Source organism: Carettochelys insculpta, chromosome 7 (genome assembly GCF_033958435.1).
Source record: "Carettochelys insculpta isolate YL-2023 chromosome 7, ASM3395843v1, whole genome shotgun sequence".
In the NCBI taxonomy this organism is placed as follows: Eukaryota; Metazoa; Chordata; order Testudines; family Carettochelyidae; genus Carettochelys; species Carettochelys insculpta.
This window is the reverse complement of record NC_134143.1, coordinates 51,360,164-51,366,455: the sequence shown is the minus strand read 5'-3', so window position 1 is coordinate 51,366,455 and position 6,292 is coordinate 51,360,164.

Here is a 6,292-nt window from a genome sequence, read left to right as displayed (position 1 = left end):
TGACTAACAAACACCTCCAGCTTTGTCTGGCTTTATTGCATTAGCCCCACACACTGGTTCTTGTGGTCCTGTGTTTTCTTTTTCTTACTTTCAGCATACCAAGCTCCAGTTGGGCCCCCAGTTCTTCACTGCATATACCTCATGTGCCTGGCATCTTCTTGTTTGCCAAATGACTTCTTGCAACTCCATATGTAAAACACACTTAGCTATGAGAGGTGTAACAGTGCAGCTTCTGCAAAGCTCAAGACCTGCATTGCTGCCTTTGCAATGCTAAGCTGCACGTTCATACAGTGTATTGCATATGTCCAAACTGTTCTGTGGGTAGCTGGACTAAATTAAAAACTCCTTGAAGTAGGGACCATGACCCACATTCTTATCTCCCATACTGGCTCCATTAGTCTAGTGTAGTCTAATGGGTTTCAGTGGAGTCACTCATGATTTACAACAGTGTAGGTAAGATCAGATTCAGGCACCCAAACTGGCAATATGGTTCTATAACACAGGCAAAACTGTTAGTGCTCAATACGCAAGGAGATCCTGCAGCAATTACTTTGAATAGTTCACTGATGGATGCATACAGTAGGGTTGCAACATTTGCGAGGATTCGGTGTCAAGGACCCTTGTGAATGTTGAATTTTGCGAATGATGAATATCATTTGCCCAGAGCCTCAGTGAAGGGACGGCCACCAGCACTCCTGCCCAGAGCCCTGGCAAGGGGGCGGCTGCTGGCACTCCCTGCCCCAGAGCCTTGGGGGAGTTGTGGCTGCCATCTGTCCCTGTCTTGGAGCCCCGGAGAGGTGGTGGCTGCAGACACTCCCTGCCCAGAGCCCCGGGGAAGCAGCAGGCACTGGTGCTCCCAACCCTGGAGCGGCAGCAGCTGCCAGTGCTCCCAGCCCCAGAGCCCTGGGGAAGTGGAAGCTGCTGGCGCTCCAGCCCCGGAGCCCTGGGGAAGTGGAAGCTGCTGGCACTCCAGCCCCGGAGCCCTGGGAAAGCGACAGCTGCTCACGAATAATTGAATGTGTGAATGTTAAACTCGTGAATGTTGGGACCTTACAGTACTTGCATTTGGAGCCCAGCCATGTTCACAAGTAGTCATGTGATTAGTTTATATCCAGGTGAAGGTGTGCAGTTGAAGGGGAACCCATTGTTTTTGAGATCCAGCTGTAGGTAAATAATTGGACTTCTTTCTTGGAACCGCGAGGTTTCCTGCCACCATTTTTCATAATGGGTGGTTGGTATAAACATGGGTTTTGTGTAGAAGAGCTTTGCCTCTGAAGAAAAATTACATGCTTTATGCAGTGCCTGAAATAGCACTGCTGTTCTGGGCATGCTGTTCTAGTTCCACCAACCTTTGTTGTAGGAGGGGTAGCAGAATGTTGAAAATAGCCCCTTATTCCGAACTCTGGTACCATTTAGACAGCACCAAGTTCAGAATGAGGTATTTCAAAGTACTTTACACAATATGCACAGCACAAATTGCATAAAGTATTTCAAAACAAATGTGCAGTGTAAACATTACCTAAGTGACTTTATTTTTCCTACAGATCAGAAGAGAATTACTACAGGGTTGACTTTCTGAGCTCATTTCTCTCAATCTATCTGCTTGGCCTGTCTGCAGTGTTTTTTTTATATTTTATTTTCTAATTTTACAATGATTCCAGAGTGAATTATTTTCTTTTGACTATTCCTATGTCTATTCAGAATTAAAATCTCAAACTAATTTGAGTTTTCCTCCTCCATCATTCCTGCAGACAGTGACAGATCAAAGCCTCAATGTTGTAGACCTGAGAAAACAACAGTGACGTATAGTCTAACTACAAAATTCTTAAACAAAAACATAACACCATAAAACAATTGATGGAAATTAATGGCTAGTCAAAAACCATTACAAAGCAGTATGATGCATGCTGCAATGATTCAAAAACTACCATATAAAACTAAAATAATTTATAACATTAAAAAAACAAAAGTTTCAGTTTATTGCATAAATTATGCTATTTTATTTACACTATTTTAAAATGTTTATTGACAGCTAACATGAACATGGACTGTGGAGTCTGCTGTTCTACAAAGGAAAGAAATGACTGCCGAATATGGAAGTTCATTTAAGCTGTAAATAATGTTTCTTAGAAAATTAGGTATATATAGATACACATCGTCACTTAATTTTTGATTGTATGTGCTCAAAATCAATGTGGAAAAAATCAACAAAAATCAATAATAAAATAAAATTATGAAATTTTTGGACAAAGGTCCTGCAGTAGCACTATTCTACAGCCTGGCATCAAGAAGCAGTCTGTCTTGAAGTGTATCTATAACAACATTGAGTTTTGTTTTTCATAAATGTCTTAGAATACTTCTTCATGACCTTTTCTTGCGTTTATTACATAGTGGCAGTATCCAAGTGTGCATGTGGTATAGTTTCTCTTCCTTTCAGTATCCTGTTGATGAATCCATCTTAAGGGGAAATAGCTAGAAAAAATGTAAACAGGAGATCCAAAGGTCAGATTTGTGCCTCTCATAAATAACTTCATCATCCTTGCGGAGATGAGAAGATTTGTGGAGGATTGTTGAGTGCTTTCATTTTGAGCTTCCTCGAACTAAAAGTCTTCCTCACTCGAGGAGACCTGTCCAACACACGAGGTCAAGTATAACGAGAAGTCCTGTGGCACTTTGTAGACTAACAGATTTTTTGGAACATAAGCTTTCATGAGCAAATGCCCACTTAGTCATATGCATGTGATGAAGTGGTTATTTAACCATGAAAGCTTATGCTCCAATAAATCTGTTAGTCTATAAAGTGTCACAGAACTTCTCATTGTTTTGCGGCTACAGACTGAGACGAATACCTCTCTGATAAAGGTAAAATATGTTAGCAAAAATATTAACTAGCCAACAAAGCCCATCTACTTTTGAGCCTTGTATCAAAAAGTAACATTAGAAAGAGTGTTTGGGGCAGGGAGAATCTCCATTCTTGCAGTACCTGTTCCGTGGGGATTCAGGAAATGAATAGTGGTGAAAGCTGGCTATCTTTGAAAAACTGGTTATAACACTATCCTTCCTGCTTTATTTGGTGACAAATTTAGTCTCCATCTCAAAAGCTTTGTAACTCTCAGATTTAAGCACAAGAAGAGGGAGAACACAGTGAGCTATAAATTCTTTCCTCAGTTACAGTACAACTGTGCAAAGCCATCAGAGTCACTGCTCGTAGAGATTACTAAGGGCCAAATGCAGCCTTCTGTTCCTAAGATTTACTCAACATAAATGTATCTATTAAATTATATAACAACTTCTTTTGCATAATGAAATTGAAAGGTCACTACCAAGCTTATGCCCTTAGCACTTACATACATAATATCTACAGCGCATTATTATTTTTCCTTGTTCAGATGAAACACTTTTGCTGTAGGGGATGAGATTGCTATTCTAAATGTTGGTAACATTAAGAAATAGAACATTTGCTATAAAAGCTTGTTTTGTTCCTGCTGTGTCATGTCAAAAACAGTTTTACAATATCATTTACTTTCCTTTTTTAAAAAACAAAAACAAACCATCATGCTCAATAGTTATAGAAAACATAGGGCAAATTGTGCAGCCTTTACTCAAGTCTTAGGGCTTGTCTACACCAGGGTTTTTTTTTTCCCAGTCCCCCTGCTCCCTCTGCCCATAAAGTGTTCACACGCCCAAGCAGGATAATTTGAGAAAAGAAGGCTTTTCCCTTGAAAGAATTACTCCAGCTCTATGAACATCTTTTGCCAATCTGCCTCCCATTCAAGGTCTAAAGGCATGTGTGGGAACAAAGCACATCTATCATTAGCTCACGTGAAAGCTCCTTTTGAAATGCAGTTGTTGTGAACTGTGGATGTAAATGAGAATGCTCCAGCTCACAATGTTGTGGCTGTGTGAATGCAATTTTCTGACATTGGTATTGAGACAATAGCTTTTTGAAATAAGTAACATTGAAATATACCCTGCACTATAGCCTTAGATCTGCAACATACTATTGGCTCTCTTTAGCTTTATTTTAAATAAAATGTTATTGTTTATCAAGTAAGAAAAACCTAAAGCAAATTACAAGGGGACATTAAAAATTAGTACAGACTATGTTTAAATTAAAAGTTATTAATGAATGCACAGTGGCCAAGACATGCCAAACAGGATTACTTTTTATATATGACAATCGTTGAGCTGCAAAATGTTCATATTTTCTGATGTATATTATGTTTACACTTGCTTCCAAAGGGATTTTTAGGATTGTTCAAGTTTATGTTTGACCTTTTCCAAATGCCAATACATTACAATTTGAACCCCCTTTAAAATTTGGATATATTTTCATTCTCAATCATAGTTATTTTTAAATGTAAATTAAAATGTCTCATCTTGCAGTGCTTGAAATCAGCAAGAGTTTTGTCTGCTTCCATGCTGCTGGACTGGACCCTAAATCAGCCAGAAGTACTGGATATGGATATATGTCTTTGAACTTGTTAGCTGATGGCTGGGTAATGAGTGGTCTGTGAGCCTATTTTACATCCGAGTCTTTAGCTGCTAGAATGGCCTATCCCTTCGCAGTGGGCAGCCAAGATGGCTGACGGATGCCCCTGAGATTCACCCGAGTCTTTAACTGCTAGGACAGACTGTCCCTTCACAGTGGGCAGCCAGGGAGGCTGATGGGTGCCCCAAGAGTCTGCTCTGTGGAAGCAGCACGACTCAGCGCCCAGCTTTTACTGCGCCTTACCACTGACCAGACTGAATATAGCCAAACCGGCTAAGGTTCTTTGTTTGTGTTTGGCTGAGTTACAGCAACTAGAAGGAGTCAGGCTGAAGCTTAAACATGGTTACTATTTATTACAAAGCAGAAATGAAAATCTTAATGTTTACAAATTATATAAAGTCTTAACGGTTAGAGTTGCAGGAAAAGTTATCGCTCTATTTGCTTAGCTACTCTAGTAGGATGATACAAATTACATGTCAATTAGAGAAAGTTACCCATTTGGGGACCAGATGCCTCAGACTAAAGAGCTCTTACTATTAAATGTGCACAAAAAAACATTGCAGGTATAATTCTCACCCCTGCATCCTTCGACTCCGGCATAGTCAACGTCGTTCACTGAATCCCTTGGGAAGAACAGATACGAGGAAGGGGGTCCACTGGGTCCTCAGGAGGCAATAACCTTACCTGACTGGCAGGTACAGGAAATTGGAGCTCAGTTAGAGTAGGCTGCCGGTCCCCTCTTTATACCCCTTGGGGCACGTAGGTTCTTCCTTATCTCAATGTACCAATTGCACTAGTTCATCTTTGTGACGCCAGCGCTTACAAGGCAGTTAGACTTGTAAGGACAGAGATAACTAATTTTATAGAAAAGGGGCAAACTTTCACATGGGTAGTAAAATTCCCCCTTCTGGGACAAAAGTGTGGGCGGCTCAATTATCAATACCAGCCAAGGGCAGCTTGAAGCCCTGAGGCCATCGGCTAGACCATCAGCCCTCTTATCTGTGTTCTTCAGTCCAGGGTCATGCTGACATAGCACATCTGTGTTTGTGAGGCACCGGACAGTGTTTGAGATTAGCGCATCTGTGCTCTCAAAACATTCCAAGACTGTGCTGTTTCTTTGTGCTGCGTGCTCTGAGGCGCCGAAGAGGGGCAGGCAAGATGGAGTAGAGCAGGGGGATTCTGTCTGGCTACAGAACTCCTCTTTTCTCCTCCTAGTTTCTTTGTCAGATGGGTACTCAACTTTCTCCACTCCCATTACAGTCAGGACATTCATTTCTAGTATCTCTCTCATCCCATTTGCCACAGCAGTGAACAAGATATTTGTCAGTTTGGCTGCAAGGGTCATTGTCTAAAGACAGGAGACACTTGATATGGATTTTAATCAGGCTGCAGCTTTATTATATAGATGTCTGGGATTATCAAGGAGATAAAAATGTACAGTGCAGGCCAATACCCACCACAACTAAAATGAGAAAAAAATTTCCAAGTAAGTGAGATCACATACCACCCACCCTGTTTTCTGTCCAGCCACTCGCCTTGATAAAACACCCCAAAAGAGTAACCTCTGCTGCCTTGCTGCATGGAACAAAGAGGCATTCCTTGCCCAGGGCTTGTGTCTTTATGCCCATCAGACCTCACAGTCCTGGGGTGGGGGGTGAGTGACTGTCACAACACTGACCACTATCAACTTTTTGCAGCAGTCTCTGCCTTCATTTCCCCTCTTCCCTTGACCCCGCCACCATAAAATGCAGTGTCTTCCAGTGGGAAGCCCAGCCAGTGTTTGTCCCACTCTAACTGGGG